Source organism: Euprymna scolopes, chromosome 17 (assembly GCF_053919585.1).
Source record: "Euprymna scolopes isolate OS-2025 chromosome 17, ASM5391958v1, whole genome shotgun sequence".
Classification (NCBI taxonomy): Eukaryota; Metazoa; Mollusca; class Cephalopoda; order Sepiida; family Sepiolidae; genus Euprymna; species Euprymna scolopes.
The window spans coordinates 93808111-93830438 of record NC_136498.1 but is presented as its reverse complement, the minus strand read 5'-3'; the positions used below and the strand labels follow the sequence as shown (position 1 = coordinate 93830438).

Genomic DNA, 22328 nt, shown 5'->3' with positions numbered 1-22328 from the left:
AAAAATTTCTTTTCACAACTTTACACGTTTTTGTTATAAATCGAAAAATGTTCGTTTGATTTTGATAAAATTACTGTTTTTGCCTTCAGCAAAATAAAATCTATAAAAATGGAAACTAGAACTTTATCTCTTTTTGATTTGCTAAAAAGACAACAAAACTTGTTTGCTGCTTCTTTTATTGTAATTAACTGTGAATTTTAAATTCCATTTGCAACAACATTTCACGGTTTTTACTTAGTTGGTGTAATGGATACTATTGCAGGCTATGAGATTGATAATGACAAGTTCAAAATCCTATTCCTGTATTAATCTCATTTGGAAAGATATGAACCTACAATTTTTTTTTTATTTCAATTATCCAGATTATTCGAAATACTGCTCTCATATGGGATATTGTTTTCACAATATTTCGGCCAATGTAACCTCTGACTTTCTTCAGGTATGTCTTGTAAAACTCGGGAATCTTTCTGTCAAACTCAAGAACCTGTATGAACTTTTAAATGGAACCCTTTATTTAATCCAAAGAAGTAGCATGTTCTCGTTCCATAGTCACTTGATTAATTTGCAATTATATTTTGAGTCTTGCTAGAAGAGAGTATGACTTACAACTGAATTCCACCAAGTACTTTATCCACTACACGATTGGTTCTAAAATAAAACTGCAAAGTACTTATGATCAGTTGTGGCTGATGGAATAAGAGTATGCTACCTCTGTGAATTAAATAAAGGATTGCATTCAAAATTCTGTGCAGATTCCCGAGTTCGACATAAAGATTCTCAAATTCAACAAGACACATCTAAAAAAGGTCAGAAGTTACATCAGCCAAAACATAGTGTAAATAACATCTAAGATGAGAATGGTAGTTTGAATTATACAAACCATCAACCTTTATCTAAAAATTATACAAACCATCAACCTTTATCTAAAAATTACAAAACATGAACGCACAAGCTTTCTCAGTTTTGGGTAAAACAAAGCAACTTGTATTCAATCAATCATATACAATGAATACTTTACAATATGAGTTGTGTTTCAGCATTAAATAATTTTTCTCATGCCATATATACGGTACCTACAATGCATTGGAATTAATCGCTTGAAAACTAGTGAATGGCCTTGTGACAAACTTGGGATCTTTCAATTAAAACCTAGCCCAAAATAATCGCATGATTGACCAAGGAATCATGCACGGGTTTTCAGGCAAGAAATTGTCTAAAACCCTCATGACCTTTACTTGTCACTCAAATCGACACGGGCACTGAAGAAGAAATTGATGCCATCACAAAAGTGTAATTAGCCAAAACTGTTTGAAAGCTAACTAAATGTACTGACTTGTTCATAAAGGAAGATGAGGCAACGTTTAAACATTTAATATAACTATAATAATATACTTAATACTACTAGTTCGCTGGAGTTGGCAAGGTGTCCTCTGATTTTCTTGAGCGTCTACAACATCGAGCCATCACATATATACTACATATTCCCTGCCGCGACCTTGTTCCCGCTAGAGTATATGATCTACTTGTACTAGATCTACTGTCTACTTACCGGAATGTTACAGTTCCTTTTGTTGCCTACAGATTATTTCATGGTTTTTGCCCCTCCACAATACTTAAATACTGTCCTGTGCTGTGGCTCAACTGATCAAACCTGCAATGATATACATTCACATTAGACCCTCTGCATGATCACACTTGTGTTTGCTTAGATGTGTACTGGTGATCTCCTTTCACATTGTGTTCTGCAATCCTGAATGTGCTGCCTCAGAATTGTGCAAATGAACATGTATCACTGTCACATTTTCGAAGTTCTGTATTGGCTAAGTATCGTGATATCCCTAAGTTTTATGGATTCCCTAATTAGCTTAATAGCCTCTGTCTATTGATAATAGTTTATGAACATTTTTTTTATTTCCTATAACAGCTAAAGGGAGATAATTCAGGCCGTTTGATGTTTTCGGTCTATTGATTCCCTTTAGCTGTTATAGGAAATAAAATCGACCCAGTTTCCAATAGAATTAACTAGTAGCAACTAACAACATAATTGGATTATCTCCCTTCATAATTGTCTTTAGTAACGATATGAAAACATATTCAAGCAGAATGACATTGAATTTTAAAACATTAAATAATAATAAATAGATTAGAATACCTTACTCGAAATGTTGTACAAGGATTTATATATATAATACAGCCTTTTTATTTATTTTCATATTCAATTAAACTTTAAACCTAAAATGGTCTTAAATCTAAGTACTAAATAACGATAATCTGTAAACATTACTTGCCACTAGTACAAAACTAAAATTAACCATAACATTATTGCAAGGTTGTTACTATAAATATAGGAATAAAAATTTAAAAAATTCTTTTTATAAAAAAATTAATTATTGGGAAATAAAGAAACAGCGAGATCTAATTTAGGAATTCAACGAATGGGATATGTAAAAAATTTTTTTTAAATGGCTTAGGGTTTTCTGTGGAAACTTCTAATGACTCTGTTCTTAAATAAGGATATGAAAATTAAGCGATATATTAATATTTAAATGGGCTTTTCCATATCTATAACAAAGGTAAATGTTTTTCACATGCTTTTCCCATTAAGGGAATTTTTCCTTTTTCTTTCTTTTTTCTTTCTCTTCAAAAATGCCCTATTGTAAAAAGTGTTTTTATTCATAAAGTCTGAAGAAATGGTGGTTTTTAAAAATTTTCAAACGATATAATGTTTGAAATTGTCAACTGGACATGAAAACAATTGTAACGTAATATGAAATACACTTTTTGTTGTCATCAACACCTTTTTTGAAGTCTTCATTTTGCTTCCACAGTATATTAATGCTCAATTATGAAATATGATAATTTTGTAGCTTACTCCTTAAGTCAACTCTTTTTGGCTTAAAACTCATTGGTATATGAAAATTTACTGAATTACACAAACTCAGTATATTAGATACAAGTCTATATATATATATATATATATATATATATATATATATATATACTAGCTGTACCCAGCCATGCGTTGCTGTGGCTCAGTTTGTTTAAATGGGGCACAAAAATAAAAAATACAAAATGTATGTTTCTTATGTTTATGTTCTCAATATTTTGGATACGCAATACTCTGAGTTGTCCCCTTTTCTGTGCAGATGTAGAGATTGTCTGATTTTTCCGACTGTAGAACCCAAAACATATACTTGTCTATGTGAGAAAAACTCGGGGTGTAGATGTAAGTCACACAAATATAAAAATTGTCCCTGAGCCTTGTTAATGGTTATTGCAAACGCCTAGCAAATTGTGAAGTGCAATATCTTAAATTAAAATGGTATATCCATTTAAATAATTCAATGCACCTACACTGCCCCTTTTTCCTGAGGTTGACACAGGGGAAAATATCAGGGTTCCAATTTACTCGAGACATGCTTGTGAGTACGCACTGGAAAATCTCATAAATTAAAAAATATCAAGTTCAGTAATCACAACAATGCAATTTGCAATCCCCTCTGATCCATTCGGGTGGAATAAAAAATAGATGGCATTATTTTTTGAACACTCTCGTACATAAAAAATTATTAAACTTTTATGTATGCAAATAATTATATATATATATATATATATATATATATATATATATACATATATACATATATATAATATATATATATTATATTCATTCTTACAATTGTTGCAGACTTCATTCATTTTTTTCTCTCTCTCTCTCTCTCTTAATCTTAAAGTTCATGCATTTTTATTTATATTTATTTGTAATTCTTTTAAGCAACCAAAACATATTTTTTATCCAGTGTCTTTGCACTGACATTGCACCCAAGTGGAATATTTTCCATTCTTCATTGGTTGTTCTTAAATGGAGCATGCCCCCCCCCTCCTTATATTTATTCTCCATAACTCAAAACCCCAACCCACACCACCTCATCTACATCCAATCACTTCCTACAGATGCCAAAAATTCAGTATGTTGCATAAAGCTTCAACTCGTAAAGGCTTGCTCTCTGCAGATTCTTCCGTTGTGCGTAGAATAATGAATTCCAACAGGCGAATTCCTTCATGCCATGTCATTTTGCTGCTGCAAAATTTAAATTGGTGTCGGGCATGTCTTTTCTTTGCTTTTTGAAGAACTTTCATGCCCGAGAAAATTCCATGATTACTCTTTGACTGCATATTTTAGTTTCTATCATCAGGATTCCATAATTGTTCTCATTTCTTCAAAAATAATAAGCCGAATCTTTATGATAGAACAATTTACACATCCTTCATTTCTGAATTCTGTAGAACTGAGAAATTTATGTACACACGCACACAAATGTACATATAATTATAACATAAATATATTTTTATACTACTACTAAACGCTATTAATGTATAGAGTAGTATTGGAGTATATACAGAAAATATTATTTAATAATTTAAGCTAGTATATATATATATATATATATATATATATATATATATATATATATATATATATATATATATATATATATTAATATTTATTCATACAGACAAATGCAGGATTCATTACATTGGCATGACACTGAATGTTTCGATCTGTAGTTATTAATTAACTGTGATCTCCTCAGGTGAAAAGTATGTTTTTTCATTTAAGTGTTCATATTAAAAAAGTCAGTGTAGCGAACCTTGTAAATATCTTCATGAGTAAATATTAAATAGCTCTATTTACTATTGAGCACTATTACAATATTTTATAAGCCCAGTGAAAATTCTCTGGATTTTTATCCTATGAATACATTTTCAACCTGGATTACTATATATATATATATATATATATATATATATATATATATATATATATATATATATATATATATATATATATATATATTCTGACACAAAACTATTCTAAGAACACTGCCATTGATTTAAATAAAGGTGGTAGAGTGGAAATTATAACTCTGAGTACATCACCTTATTTTAAATCATATAAATAAGCTAGTATATCTATTCACTGACTGTTACTTTAATCATATAGACATATATCTTATAAACAAACAAACAAAAATAAATAAATTAATAAATAATTTGAAAACGAGAAGCAAATGAAGATATAAAAAGCAAGGAATAAAATAAATAAATAAAACTTAACAATAAATATATGGATAATGTAGTTGCCTCCAGAAAAGAAAAACAACCATAAAAACCAAAGATTAACCACTGATGAGGGTATAATATTACTTCAGATCAAAGCAAAAACTAAGGCCAATAAACAACTGTCAAGTTAAAATAATACTAATACCTCCCTGCTGCTACAGCTTCACCACATGAGATTGTACTTCTCCCTCTTTCCTTCAACCCCACTCTTACTCCCTTTCTTCATCACACCTCCCCTCAAAACCTCTACTGCTCACATTTACAAAGTATACACCCCCTTTTCTTTCCTAAGCTTAAACCATACTTAAGAAACTGTTTAAGTGCTTTCCAACTCCTTGGAAAATCTCATTAGTATGCCCTGTATTTAAGAATTCTGGTGATAAGTCATCTCCCTCTCAGTACAGACTAACAAGTCTCCTGTGTGTTATGAGTAAGTTGCTGGAATCCATATTAAATAGAGAAATAGTCAACCACATCAGTAGAAATAACCTTCTTAGTAACACACAATATGGTTTCCGTTCTGCAAGATCTACTGCAGATGTGCTAACAGTTATATCTCACAGGATTAGTGAATCTCTTGACAAAAGCTTCCTTTCTAGGGCAATTGCTCTTGACATATCAAAGGCCTTCGACAAGGTATGACATAAGGGCCTACTTCACAAGATCTCCAGCTACAGTATAACTGGAAATGTTTTCTCAAGCATTGAATCATTTCTCAGAAATCAGAGGTCTGCAGTATTAATGCTGGAGTCCCTCAAGGGTCAATCCTGGGCCCAACTCTCTTCCTGATCTACATCAATGATCTCCCTAAACACATACTTAAATCATTTGTTGACATCTATGCTGATGACACGACCATCTACAGCAACACATCAAAGGCTGTAAATGACAAAGCTCTCTCTGATTCTCTCTCCTCTGATCTCGAGCGCGTGGTTCAGTGGGAAAAGACGTGGCTGGTTACCTTTAATGCATCTAAAACCAAACTCCTATCTTTACATCATCAACGCTCTGATCCCCATCTGGCATCAATTGAAATGGATGGCTCTCGTCTAGGAGAAGCCCCATGTTTTGACAAGCTTCTGGGTTTGTCCTTTACTCCTGATCTGAAATGGAACACATACATCAAGTCTGTGGCCAAGGTCGCTGGAAAGATGGTGGGATCCTTCTACCGCTCCAGAAGATATCTCACTACTGATGCAATTCTCTATCTATATAAAAGCCAAGTACGTCCAAGGATGGAATACTGCTGCCATATCTGGGCAGGAGCTGCTAAAAACAGCCTATCCTGCCTTGACAGAGTACAAAATAGACTTCGTGGCTTTGTGGGGGATACCCTTTTCTCTTCCCTGCAACCTCTCTCCCACAGAAGAGACGTTGCGAGCCTATCCTTGTTTTATCGTTATTTCGATGGCAGGTGCTCGTCTGAACTCCAGTCTCTGGTTCCCTCTCGCCAATCTTTCACGAAAAATACCCGTCTAGCTGAATCCACTGTCAAAAACTTTCCCCACTCTTTATCTATGCCTAAATCAAAACGTAGATTCCATGAACAAAGCTTTTTTCTTAGAACTGCACGTCTGTGGAACTCTGTTCCGTCTGCCTGCTTCCCACCTGACTACAACCTGGATGTCTTCAAGTCCAACGTAAACAAATTCCTGATGAACCGCCCCCTTAACTAGACACTTTATTAAATCTCCACACTAACGTTCTGTACTTGCAATAACCCTTATCCCTGAGTGGCTTCCGGGCCTTCATAATTGGTGACCACCATGTTAAAAAAAATAAAAATAAATAAAATAAAACACACCTGAATATCTTATAAAAAACGAATGTAATCTTGACTCTCTTTTCAATATGGCTCTTTTTTTGGTCTGATGAAGTAAGTGGTCTCCTTGAGTTAGGATTCCATTAAAACATGTATGCATATATGTAACCAATAATGTTTGTATAATAAACAGACTATATATAATGTTTTGTATAATAAACACATATATATATGATTGCAACGTCTTGTCAGACGAGTGCCACTCTCTCAAACACTTAAAGTCCATGAACCCAAAAATGACTTTTTTTTTTAGTCCTACTGGTGAATTCACACGCTCAAGCAGGCATGACACTGAAGACTGTCATTGAGATCAATTATTACATGTGTCCAGCATTTCAAGCCTCCACGTGTCACAACTTTTCCATTGCCACAGGACCATTTTTATAGACAAATGCCTGAGGGAGTATCTATACACAGATGATGTTACAGAGTCTTAGCTTTGTATGACAGCTAAGTCTCTCTCTCGGTTCAAAATGTTGAGATCCAGCAACAAGCAAGAGCAAGATAGCCAGCAACAAGTTAAACTGCAGACCAGCTTAATGCGGGTAGTGGTCTCCTGCTTTATGGTTTTTAAATCAGAGATTTGCTTCTCCTAGAAAGGTTGCCTTCACCACAGCTTACGGAAGCCCTCTCCACCCCAAATATATATATATATATATATATATATATATATATATATATATATATATATATATATATATATATATATATATATATATATACTAATTGGTTGCATTCCAATAACCAAAGAAAAGAATCGGTTCATAATCATAACTTTTGTTTCTTTTTTGTTTTTTATTTCAGCAAACGCTTATACCCCCCCCCCCATGACATCTAACACAATGTAGGAAGGTTCTCAAGCAACCATCTTAGATTTGATCAACAAAGCTAAAATTGGGAATTTTCGATTCCAAACTCAAAACCGAATAACATTCCAATAAAAATTGAAAATGCCTATTTATAAAATATTGTTGGCTATAAAATTAAAAAATAATGATAATGAACTGCTGGATATTAATGAATGTATAGAAAGTTAGGTCTGTTTATATTTGGATGATGTACTCTTAAACTAATTAACTGATCATTATGAATCTTAAAACAGAAAAATTAGCCATAAGGAGCCCAAATGTGGGTTATATTTATTTTAATTTAGTTTTATGCAAAGGAAATAAAAAGGCAGTGTAAGCTGTTTGTGAAAATTTAGATTTTAGTGAAATTTTAAAAGTTTGTATTTGACATGAATTAATAAATATTCCCAACAATTATGTTTCTTTTGCGGTTTATTAAATGGTATTTAATAATAATTTAATAAAACAAGGCATATTGCCTTGGATGTGACGGGGTATTATATAGAACCATGTCTACAGGGCACTATGTAAGGAAATGGGCGAGATATTTGTTTATATTACATTTAAACTTTTGCCTGTTAGTACAGTCAGGGAAACAGAAAGAGAATTCCAAGGTTTAACAGTTTGAAGGCAGAAACTAGAATAGAGGGCTTTCCGACATCTAGGGACTTCTACAGTGAAGAGGTGGGATTTTGCTGCTAGACACGTTTGTCTAGGGTATGTATGTGGACGGGTTAAAAGTGCAATGAGTATGTCAGAAGACATTCCATTAAAGTACTTGTAAATAGGCAGAGAGATGCAACATTACGATGGTGGGACAAGCTGTGAGGATTTTGTTAGTAAAACAGATTCTTTTAAATCAATACATGACAAATATTAATTTGTCTGTATTTTATTGCAACTGTTTTTATAGAATTTCTGATAAGATGTTCAGCTTATTTTCTTTGTAGTTTCGAACCGAAAGAATAAATCAAAATTTAATTAGTTAAAATATAAGTTTGAAAAATAAATTGGTTTTGAAATAAGGCTCTTAATATAAATTTCTTTAATTAATTAAACAGGCTATCCTTTTGTAAACAAAACAGGCTACGGACCCAAAGGTCCAAATCCCTTTAGATTTTTTATTCCGTGACCTTGGTTGGGAGTTGAAGAAAAAATGGTGCTAAATGAATGCCAATAGACTCATGAACATAATACTTAGTCGGAAATATACACATAGCACATTCTTTTTCGTCTTTGTTTACAAACATTTCTTCCTGACTGAAAGCAGCCATATTGAATTTTTTACTCATGCTACGATGATTGTAATTGGTTGATTGTAAGCAGTAAATGAAAAAAATATCCTGATTAGCTACATTTTTTGTATGAATGCAACTTAATAGCAGTTGTATACAAAGTTGGGAAAGGTTTCACCCAGAGTCTACAAAGGAATAGTGCAAAAGCAACGTTGCCACTTTCACTCCATTGATCTGCGGTTCCATGATGCCTGGCTGTCTTTACTTACCACATGCAGAGGCAGAGATGACCAAAGAACAACGGATCCTGATGCCAACTCATCCTGATTTTTTATCAGAACAATGTTAGCCAGGTAGCTCTGACATTACCATATTGCTGTTACTCTTACCAGGATGAAGAAAGGTTAAAATTTAAGGGAGGGAGGGGGTGCTTATGCTGTAGTCATAAGTATGAAGTGTCAGCTCTGTTTGAGAGAATCAAATTATATTTTGACTGAAAAAAAAAAAATAATAAAATGCATTTTAAAGTGTTCACATCATTTAGGATTTTGTTTCTTCTATAGAAATTTAAAGGAAGAAACAATTGTTAGAATTTGACTCTTAGTTGGTTTTTGTTAATGTTAAACCTATGTTGTTATTCAAGGTTTTTTCTCTCTATCAGAGGTGTCCAAATTGCATTCAGCTCTATGCTTGGTTTGATCAGTAGGTTGTTATGCCAAGCATAGAATAACAACATAGGTTTAATATTAACAAAAACCAACTAAGAATTGTCCTAGTGACATATGGCCGAGTGGTCCTAGACGTTGTATCAAAGTTTATAGTTACCCAAACGTGCTGAGTTCAATCCTGAACGAAGGCAGTGGAAAAGTAACATTCAAAACAGAGAATCAGCAACTATGTCCCAAAGCCTAGCTGGAGTCCGAACACGGTACCCCCGTAATAATAACAAAGGGTTGGGCTTGAGACTCCTAACGGTTCCCCAGTTCGATACAAAACACCTGACGAAGGCTTCAGTTTTATGCAAATGATAGAAAAAATGGGAGTAGAAGCCCTGCATGAAAATTCGGATACCTCAAATTTTTGTGAAATTTTAACAATAGATATTACACATAAATTAACAAATATTCCTCAAATTCTAGTTACTTTGGAATATTTAAACGGTTTTTAAGGGGCACACTATTCGACATAACCTTAGTCTTTGTAAAGAGGACATAAAATTAGTGCAAAACTGTTCTTTTTGAGGGAGTTGTGATTTTACCTGTCCTAGGTCGGGTATACTTCTAGTAAATAATATAATTGAAAGTTGTTGCACTAAAAACACTTTACAAATAATAATAATAATAATAATAATAAAAAAAACAGAAAAAGAAAAGAATATATTTTAACTGTGGCCTTATTCCGGCTTCTCTTCTCTGCTAGTACAATGTTTAAAGGTTGGATTAAAGCTTATAAAAAAAATTGATCCATAAATCCACGATTTAGATTTTAAGAACCGGATCAGTAGTTTTAGTTCTTTTGCTGGTGTGTTTCTCTATTGATTTGCCGTTATTAAGCAGACGTTGAACGGATTATCAGCCTGGGAAATAACTTTGCTATTTCACAGCTGAATGAAAACAACCGCACTACTTTTCATCTATTTTACCCGATCATGTCCCACTGTCTTATGAATAAAAGACAATAATTTATTTTTTAAATTTATTAGATAGTAATGCTTCCTGTAAAATTATTCTAAAGAAAGAATAAAATGCATCGATATTCATCAATTTCTCTCCAAGTGATTTTGAAACTCTCTTAATAATTCTTGTAAAATTAGCTAAAATTCTTTTTGTTTGATAATGTATTATAAAAATATATCGATAATTTATTATATAAATGAATCTTGCAACAGTAAGCCACTAACTTATTGCCGAAAGTACAATGTAATTCTTTGTTTGAAATGCTTTGTTTCTTACCATAATGCATAAATTTTATCTTAAATGTATAGCCTCTTCATTTCCAAAAATATATCACATGTACTCAGTGTCTTATTTAAAGGAGAGTCGATATTTCGTTTTCTAAATAAAATAAATAAGTTTTTCCTTTCAATTTGTGTATTCTAACCCAGTCATTACACAAAGTTTAAATTCAATAGAAAAAAAACAATAGACACCGTGGGATTTAATGGTTTAGTTACTATTTCACGGATTAATGTCTGCATTCATAACCATTATTATTAAATATTATGTTTAGCAATTTTTGCGATTATAATCTATATATTAATAGGATAGTGTGTGTGTTATTTATTTTGTGTGTCACACTTACATCCGAGTGACTGTCGTTTAATTGTTATGGACTGCCATTTCTTGTAATGAATAATTTTACCAAGAATTCTTTATAAGTTTTGATTTCGGTTTCGATTATAGCTGATGGCCCTCCAGTAATCTGTTTTTTTTAAAAATAGTTTTATCAAAAATTCTCCATACGTTTTTGTTTTGATTATAGCTGAAGAAACTTAAGTTTATATATATATATATATATATATATATATATATATATATATATATATATATATATATATATATATAAAATGTATTTCATAAGTTTTGGTTTCGATTCAAGCTGATGTACCCGAGATATATTTTTTTTATATTTGAAATCGCAACTTTACAATATATAAAAATCGATAGAATAATAATATATACGAAATTTGCAAGAATTAAAATATCATATTTAAGGATACTTTCCGGCCGGTGTCCCTGCTAGCTTAGATAAATAGTTTTGCAGTTTTAACAAAAGAACTACAATTTTGGTCAAGATCAAAGTGTAGTATCTGTTCTTCAGATGCTGCACTTCCATTTCTTGTTCTCTTTCGGTGAAGGAGAAATCCTCCACGACTGAGACAATTTTTATTTTTGTACCTTTTCTCCACGTTAAAAAACGACCCTGGTGTCTAACTCTGTCCCGTGGGGAGGCATAGTAAATAGGTACAATAATATGAGAGCGTCTCCATTTACGCTGAACATCTACAGAATATCAACATCAATATATTACATATGAATGAGTCCCTTGTGGAATTTCCACAGGTCCTGCTAGTTTATATCATTGGGATTACATACACATATCTAGTAATAAGTAGGAACACTATATATCTAAAACGAGAAGAAGTTTGAGGCTCCCAAAATGCATACCAGAATTGTCAGCATGAACCTGTGGTGCAATGGATAAAGTGCTGATTAATAATTAGTTCTAAGTAATAGTCTGTGAGAAGTTGAAGGTTCAGTCTTGAATACAGGTAATACTTAGAATATATTTAAGATTTAATTAAGACTTCTACCCAATCATGGTTGATGGAATAAGAGCAATCTACCCCCATGGGTTAAATAAAGGGTTCAATTTAAAATTCTCAAGTTCAACATAAAGATTCCATGTAAAAAGATAAAGGTTACCTAGATCAAAATGTGGTGAGAATAATGTCCATAATCAGAACACTATGCTTATTACCACTCATAGTGCAAAATAAAATCCAAAGAAGATCGTTGCCAGCAAGAAATCAATGATAGACTACTATTGCAACAATGCAAAATGATTGGCAACGGTCATTGAAATATGTTTGACGCTTCCTCATATGGGCCTGTGGCACAACGGATAAAGTGCTGTGCATAATCAATTCTAAGTGATAGTCTTCTAGAGGTTGAAGATTCAGTCTTTAGTGGAGGTAATATTAAGAATATAATTAAGACTTCTCCTTGATTACGGTTAACAGAATGAGAACAATCTACTGCCGTGGATTAAATAAAAGGTTCGGTTTGGAAGTCTGCACAGATTCCCAAATTTGACATAAAGATTCCCTGTAAAAGGTTAGAGGTTATATCAGTGAAAATGTGGTGCGAATAACAGCCATGATAGAGGGATGATGAAAACGAAAACCTGCTCCCTCCTCGATGTAAATACTTTCGACTAACCCAACAAACAGCAAAATCCTACCTCTTCACTGCAGAGGTTTCTAAATGCCAGAAAGAATAGCTGTGAAAGGTCAATGAGTCATTATGCAAACTTCCATTGGAAAAGCACGAGAGAAGAGTACTGGAATCGAGAGAAGATTTATTACCACTCAAATTCCAAAGTAGAGGCAGAGAGTGCTAGAAATCTGAGGAGACGTGTCGTCACTTAGACTCCTAAGAACACCACTTGTTGTTACCAGTGAGCGATCACAGGTAATGACTCTTGTGAGAATTCTTAATGAATAATAATAATAATAATAATAATAATAATAATAATAATAATAATAATAATAATAATAATAATAATAATAATAAGAAGAAGAAGAAGAAGAAGAAGAAGAAGAAGAAGAAGCGTATAACTCGTTGGTTCTAACATGTCTACGCACAGTCAACACTTGTCTAAACTTCTTTTCTGTTTACCTCACCTGGGATAAAAGTCAGTCCGATGAGAAAAGGCACTTGATTGATTGAAGAACATCAGAACCGGTCCAGCTATTAAGGGAGATGCGTGCAGTATTAGTAAACGGTGGGGGTGGGAGAGGTGTTAACCTTTTCTTCATAGAATAATCGACTAACAAAGACACACCTTCCTCCGTCCTCTTTTTCTTGAGACCACGTTTCTCATTCGATGCTATATTTCATTCCTCCTCTTCCTCTGCTTCATTTTGTTTTCTGTTCAATCTTATTCCTCAGCACCACCTCCGCCAAAATACCACAGGCTTTTTCTTCATTGCCAATTGCTGTCAGCACCCCCCCTCACCGCCCGTATTTATTACCCGCTGTTCCTTTTCTCATCAATATAAGATCAATGATGAGCAGTACAGCAACCTCTTTTCCTGACTGACGATGGACGATTGATTACTCATCAGAAAAAGAAAGAAGAGTCAACATGCTGTAGGGTACGGAGAAAGGGAGTGGGGGAAGGAGTACCAAAACAAATGACAAATAAAAAAATAAGAAAATATTAAAAAAAAAAAAAGAAGAGAAAACTGGACTAAAAAAACAAACAAACAAAATGAAAGATTAGAGGAGAAAAAAAAAGAAAGCGAAGTTGGAAATAGAGAGGGAAAAAGGAAATAAATAAACGAAGGGAAACTTACTGTGTAGAAAGAAAGAACGGGAAAGAGTAAAAGTAAAAGTTAGGACCAGGAAAAATAAAAGAGATAGAAAGAAAGTGAAAGTTAGGATGAATGAAAGAAAATAGAAATTAGACCGGAAAGGTTGAAAGAGAGAAACTGAAAGTTAGACCACGAAGGATAAAATAAAGAGAAAGAAAGAAAGAAAGTGATATTTAGATTTGGTGGAATGAAAAAAAGAAAATAACGATTAAACGGAAATGCCGAAGAAAGAAAGAGGGGCAATATCAAAGGTAATCTCTAAAAAAAGGGGGGGGGATTGGAAGCGAAACAAACAAATAACTGAAAAAAGCAAAATGAAGGCAAAGAAAGAAAGACTATGAGATTAACCAGTAAGAGAAAGTGAAAGTTTACAAAAAACGCGACATCTGGGAAGTTAAAGGAGAACAGAAAGATGAATTGAGGAAGAGTGAGAGAGAGATAGAGATAGAGAGGGGGAGTAACTGATGATGAGACGAGGTAAAAGCGAGATTGTCTAAATACATTTTTTTACGAAAATGAAGGGGGGAAAAGAACAGAGAGAGAGAGAGAGAGACAGAGACAGAGAGAGACAGAGAGAAAGTGGTGATGATGAGGAGAGTAGTAGTCGTAGGAGAAAGAAACGATCATTACGCGTTAGACAGCTGGACGAGATTTGACATGAGAGTCACAGTTTTTTTTTTGTGTGTGTGTGTTTTGCGTAACCCCCTTCCTCTCTGTCTTTTGCACTGATTGTTATCTTCCCCTCTCTTCTTGTAAATGACAAACATGTGTACCAGTTGCATTGTAAGCTGTGCCAATAGTAAAACTACTAATAAGTAGTAACTCTTGTTACAATACTTTTTGCTTTGTAGTAAGTGACGAGATTGTTATTTTTATTTTAGTTTATTGGAACACCGGAGTTCCCACCCATTGTAGAGAGCTGCATTTTCTCCTCACGTATGCGCCTATACTTTGCCCTCGTGGGAAGGCAACTGTAAAACTGGTTGTGATTATTTCAGAATAATACGCTGCTTTATTAAACGACACTTATACAGGGCTACGACGACCACCACGAACACGATGATGATCATGATGATCATGATGGAGCTTGGAAGGAAAAATACATTTTTATTTCAAGGATGATTTAAAAGAAAAAACAAACAAAACTGTAAAAAGAATTTACGAACTTATTATTTATAAACAAAAGAAAACTGGCTTTATTTTCACCGGAGAGCATAGCACATGATAACTTGATTTTATTTGTATCACGCAAACCAGCCGATAAAAAAGAGCGCTAAAAAAAGACCGGCTGTTGAGTCAGGATTGCAACAACAATGATTTTTCCTTAAAGGAATTCCCCAAAACAATGGGAAAGTCACAATTATTATTAACCGAAAGAAAACAGATTCTTTTTTAAAACCACATCATATGAATTTATATCACGTTCTTCATAAGCAAAAAGCAACCGATACAAGAAGGGTCGAAGAAGAAGCAGTTCTATTGCTATACTTTTAGTGTTCTTATCATCATTTTCTAAATCATCGACTCCGATTTTTTTTTTTTTTTTACAACTTCATCCTTTATATCTTTCTCATCAGCATCAACAACAACAACAACAACAAGATGTACACAAGGGTAAGTAAAGAAAAGTCTGTGATGTAAATTTTAAGTTTCATAAAAGAAAAAAAGTACACATGAAATAACGGCGAAATGAAAATGTTTTGGAAATTTTTAGATCTAGATTGATAATTTTTATTATTCTGACTATTACTCTCATCTTGGTTTTTAGAGTCAGAACGTTTCAGACGATGTAACCCCCGACCTCCTTCAAGTGCATGCATCATCATTTATTTATTTTACTTGAGTACCTCCTAATTCGAATGGATCTAGTTCGATGTAAACACTCATGAGATCGGCTAGAAGGTTTTTCCCAAGTTTAAAACAAAAAAAAGGCGGGGAAGGGAAGGGGGGGTAAAGAAAATACGGTACTTGTGCAGAAAGAATACAGACCGTGTTTATAACGTTATTTTCCAAAAGATTTTTACAACAATTTTGTACTTTCACTTAACAATTAAAAAACATATATATATATATATATACATACATATATATATATATATATATATATATATATGATGAAAATAATGGAAATAGTATTCCGACAAAATAGAGAAAATAAAAAGGAAGTCTCGAAATAAAGACGAAACGTTGATGAACACATAATACGGTTTGTTCCTTTTTTATTTTCTCTCTCTCTCTCTCTCTATATATATATATACCGTAAAAACATAAATTTAACTTGAAATTCCTATCTAAAATTTCAAAAAAAAAAAAAAAAAAAAAGGACCGCCGCCACGCCGCCGCCTTCATTCAGCATAAGTACTGAAAATGCACCTGAAGAAGATCGGGGTAGGGGATACATTATCTGAAACATGATTATAAAAACTAAAATGACAATAAATGAAAATATCAAATTTGGAAATAATCGTTTTTTTGATGTTGCATTAGTAGATTCTAGCTTTCGGATTGAGACCTTCAAAAGTTCTATTCTTGTTCAGGCGATTCTCCTCCCAGGCGGTATCTTCTCATTTCCAGGACAAGGGATAGATTTATTACCTGTCGTTGCTTCGTTGCATGCGTTCTCGTCGGGGAATGCCAACAAGTTCGAACATGGTTGTTTCCAGAAGGGCCCACTCCCTTTTTCAGGGAAGGTCAACTCATGTTAAGCTGACCCCATGTTACATGTGTGTGTGTGCAGTCAGCACCAATCCTATTCAGGGTTTAACCGGCTTTCTCCGAAGGAGGAAGTTTCATGGGAGTATAAAATTCACAAGCTGTCCCCAGTCGCATGTATATCCCCGTTAGGGGAGATGACGACGTTAGGTTTTTGCAACTTTTTGCAGGAAGGTGTCGACGTCCTCCTACATACAGCACCTGGACTTTCCAAATTAGTCACCCATTTTAGTAATGACCAGGTTCAACGTTGCTTAACTTCGGTGATCTGACGGGAACCGGTGTGTCAACGTGATTATGCCGTATGCTGGGGGGGGGAGAAGCTTAAAAATATTATTGATGCTTTTTTTAATTTTTTTTTTTACTTCAAACAAAGTTCTCAGAAATGAAGAGGGCCCCTTCCTGGGGCTAGCACTTGATTTCCATATGAGATAATAGGCATTCGAATAATCTATTAAAGTTCTCCTTTACATCTCAAACATATTATTTCCTTCTCTAATTGACCATTTAAATAAGTTAGTGTGTCTTTCTTGTGGTCTCTTAATCTTACTGGATTCCAGAACAAGAATTCATTAAGTTTGGAGTATCCAGCTTCGTGTTGCTACTTGAGGTAACATCACTTGCAGAAGATGCACCATTCCTCCTATAAGCCAAGGTGGGTTAGCCATATCGAGATCTTATTTCGGCCGTAAATACTATGAGAATTTGAATATTTGGCCAGGGTTTAATTGTAGGGTCAAGTATCCTCATGCCAGCTTGTTCTGACAAACCCTTATACAGAGAGACCTTAAACAGTGTCTAGTAGGTATTCAAGTTCTCTATGTGTGTGTGTGTGTGTGTGTGTGTGTGTGTGTGTGTGTGTGTGTGTGTGTGTGTGTGTGTGTATTTCGTTTTGTTTAATTTTCTTATTTAGTTTTTGCTGGGGATGAGGCATTCTACCGGATGCCAGACATTCACCCACTATTTCAGTCACTTCAACCGAGAGATATTAGGATTCTAACCGTTCCTTTGAGTGAAGTTATTTGAAACTCTCTTGCACTTGGTTCACCAGGTATATTTGCGGGGAAGCTAATGTAAGTTAGTCATAGTGATGAGATCTTATTTGGGCAGCGAATACAAAATGTGATTTTGAATATTTGGTCAGAGTTTACTTCTAGGGAAAGGTATCCTCATACCAGGTTGTTCTGACAAACCCTATACAGAGAGACCTTAAACATTCGAGGACAGTAGGTATTCAAGTTCTCTTCAGTAGGCATTTAATGCTGCGATTCGCGGTAGTATTTTGTCAATTAAGATTTCATACTTTTCTTGGCGTAGTAACTCGAAGAACTATGAATAAATGAAGAGTTTTGGGCAACATTTTGACTTTGTCAACTAGAGACTTATCTGAACAAAGATTATTTAGAAAGGGTTGGGAGTTTTTTTACTAACAGACCCCCCCCCACCCTATTTTGGTACTTATACAGAATACGGACCGTTCTGAAAAAAATAACGTTATTTAACACGGCGTGTGGAGAACGTTTTGTAACTATTCTGTACTTTCACCTAACAATTTAATAAACAAAAGATACTGTAAAAATTAAATTTAACTTAAAAATCCTATCTAAAAAAATACCATGGTCCATATTAGTCTGCTTAAGTACCGAAATCTCTACTTATATATAAAAGTGTGTGTGTGTGTGTGTGTGTGTGTGTGTGTGTAAGAGTCCGTTTCCTATGGATTCTGAAACGGCGAGGTCGACTTTTTTTTTAAATTTCACACAAATGTACTTAATGTATCTGGGAGTCTTCTTAAACAGGTTTTATATCGAAATGCGTCCGATAAGTATCGAAATCGAAAAAATCCGATTAAAGAAGGAAGTCCGATTTTGACCAAACTTAACAGTTTTATACAACCTAACAACACAAGTGCATTTTATAAGTTTTATCACTGCCAAAGCAGAAAAGCCCAACCTATAAAATCAGCTGTAGATTCTTTGATAAGATAGGGTGCATTGGAAATAAATATTTCTTTTTATGACACAATTGAACTATGATACTTGACTTTTGTATTTTAAACTTTGATTCAAGCTGTTTTATATAAAAAGAAATTTTATGAAATCAGTAGTAAGTTCTCTACAGTACGAGGAGGCATGTGGAGCCTCCTCCCAATACACCGTACCCCCGCGGTGGGTCTCAAACTAGAGCAAACAATCGATTCGGGCAAAAAATGTGGGGATTTCACCGATTTCAATGAAAATAAAAATATTGGTGAGTGGAACATTTGTTGATCCTCACTCAATCCTGGACAATGTTGAGTCTCCTTGCTTGTCTTTATAAATGTATATAAATATTTATGACAACATTGCCAAGAAATTTGAAGTAAGACGGCCTCTAAAATAAATGTGGTGTCGTAATGACTGAGATGTTATTTAGAAAGCTATTCTTAACATGGCGAGGGGAGAGCGTTTTATAACTATTCAATACTTTCACTTAACAATTTAATTAAACAAAATATACCGTAAAAACCTGTAAATCCTATTCAAACAATAGCACGTAAGTACCAATTTTAAAAACTTATGAGAAAGAGTGAATAACGACATCCATTTTCTCCACACTTGATGGCCTTGTACCTAATTTATGTAACAAATTCTGCAGAAATAAGCAGGCTCCTCATTGGTCGGTTTGTCCACCCACGATTTTGTTTGAATCTATCAGATTGCTTGTTATTACTAATTGTCGAGGGTAATTTTGGCGGCAAATTTTTCCTTTCAGATTGCCAGTTTCGACATAGACACAGGTTGAAATGGACGCACAAAACTCACTCAAGGCTTGTAGCCTCAAAAACTTTGTGTCATTGAGACGTTTTAATGCCCTAATGTGGGCCGAAATGTTATTATCATTTGCAAACACCAATGCCTTAATGTGGCCGAAATGTTATTATCATTTGCAAACACCAATGCCTTAATGTGGCCGAAATGTTATTATCATTTGCAAACACCAATGCCTTAATGTGGCCGAAATGTTATCATTTGCAAACACCAATGCCTTAATGTGGCCGAAATGTTATTATCATTTGCAAACACCAATGCCTTAATGTGGCCGAAATGTTATTATCATTTGCAAACACCAATGCCTTAATGTGGCCGAAATGTTATCATTTGCAAACACCAATGCCTTAATGTGGCCGAAATGTTATTATCATTTGCAAACACCAATGCCTTAATGTGGCCGAAATGTTATTATCATTTGCAAACACAAATGCCTTAATGTGGCCGAAATGTTATTATCATTTGCAAACACCAATGCCTTAATGTGGCCGAAATGTTATTATTTGCAAACACCAATGCCCTAATGTGGCCGAAATGTTATCAGTTGCAAACACCAATGCCTTATATTGAACTTATGTTGAACGAATTATTATATTATCGCACACAGTTGTGCTCTGTGAATCAATTGACTTTCATCATTAAAATATGTCTTATGGAGACAAAATTAAGGTCTACAGTTTGACCTGTCATTTGTCCACCTTTCGGACGGTCATCTACAGTGAACTCCATGAGGCTACCGGACTAGCAGTATCCATCTTGGAAATCATCACTCAACTCTTCAACCTGTTGCATGGTTCGAGGTTTTGTATCCAGCATATCGCGAAGGGTGTTACCGGCCAAGTACGGCAGATAAAGATGACACATCTTTTGCAACTTGGATCTTTTTGCTTTAATAAAATTTACGTTGAAGTTTAAAAGGTGAGCCTGTTGTAATTTCTGATTGGTTTTCTTTCATTCTGCCAAGGGCAAAACCAATGTGAGAGAATTTCTCACACTTATTACACTACAATTTTTACCTTATAGCAAACTAGCAGGGAGACCCCGCATTGCCCGGGATTGAATGATTATCAATTAATGTTTCACGGCGCTTCTTCAGAATTGGGAAATCATAAAACTTCTACAGAATTAGGAAAAACTGAATTTGACATAAAAACATTGGGATCTACATATTCCTCGTATTTTTAAGATGATTATATAAAAAAATTACAAAAGTTGATAAGGTAGAAAATTATTTATTAACGAAATAAAAAATAGAATTCGATGAAAGCGATCATAAAACACAGGAGAGTTCAACAGGGAGGTAATTTTCTGTTCGAATTAAACAAAGATGGCGACAATTTTTCACCTGCTAACACGATTAAAGTTATTTTCTTAATAATTCAGTAATATTCAGGTAATTTCGACTGTATAATTTGAAAGCTAGCATTGTAAATTATTAGAATTGACAAAAATATCAGTAGAAACCATTGTTTTTTATCTGAAAACTCCATTTAGCGACTACAAAATCTCGTCCCAATAATGTAGAAGCACCTGTTTTACATTCCTATATTTTTATTGCCATCGAAATCGGCAAGATCAGCCATTTTCAATCAAATCGATTGTCTGCTTTAGTTGGGAAACCGTCGTCGTGCACCGGGATGAAGCTTCACATGTCTCCCCGCAGTGACTTAATCCATAATACATTATAGTCTAAATTGCATTGTAGAGAATCTACACTATTTGATTTTATAAAATTTGGGGAATTTTATTTTTAACCCTCTCAGCCATTTAGTGGTGCAGGGATGAAGATGGGCGTTCGGCCCTTTTTGCCTTTATGGAGTGGGAAGCCTACCATGCCCTGCCCTTCCTCTTCAGTGTGGTTGGTTAATTTCCTTGTTTTTGGTGAATTTTTAAATTAAGGGAGGGGTTATTATATACATATATTCTGTTTATACATTTTGAGCATCGGCATTCATTTTTGCACGTACCTAAATATATAGAAAGTTCTAGTTTGTTCTCTTTTAGAGGAATACGTTTTCTGGAACTCCTTTGATTGTTAGTAAACTTTCAACAGAATTTCATTCCCTGTTAAATACAAGGCAAAAGGGCCTTATCAAGTAGGAAATTATTTGTTTGAAGAAGACCAGCGGAAGAAACAGATTGGGATTTTTTCTGTAAGAGACAGAATTTAAATTCGCCGACCACTCAGACAAGATGAAGACAAAAAGGTTATCGAATGCTCTATGCGATCTCCAGGAAAAGAAATTCCTTCTTTATTCAAGGTTAGAGAAAGAACTCCTCTTCATAGAACATTTTTATTTTAAAAGAAAAAACATTAGGACCAGAAGATTGAGAGAGAAAGCGTCTCTCAAAGAAAAGGACCGAAAGAAAAGAACATTTTAAAGACTTGTTATATGTTTGTATGTTTCTTGCTTTTCAGGTTTTTTGTCAAGTAAAATTGTTCTTTTGTTTTGAATAGGAAAGCGAAATTTTTCGCGTTTCTTCCTATAATTTGCTGCTATCGTTTGGGCGATAAATTTAACTTTGTCGTTCCAGTTGAGAGAACTAATTCTGGAATAGTCTCATTAAGAGACACTTTTTACGAATGTTTCTGTGTTTATTTTCGTGATTGTTACTTTAAGGTTAAATTTTTTACACTTACTTTGGGAAATAAAAGTAACGGCATTTTTTTTTAAAATA

The 22328-nt window shown here is 33.9% G+C and overlaps 1 protein-coding gene and 1 pseudogene across 10 annotated transcripts in view; one reads left to right on the top strand and one right to left on the bottom strand.

The window, feature by feature from the left end:
* LOC145296848 (dystrobrevin beta-like) overlaps positions 1-22328 on the top strand; it is a 541375-nt gene that overhangs the window by 392838 nt on the left and 126209 nt on the right. The gene's annotated exons all lie outside the window — the stretch shown is intronic.
* On the bottom strand, positions 17029-17147 carry LOC145297405 (5S ribosomal RNA; annotated as a pseudogene).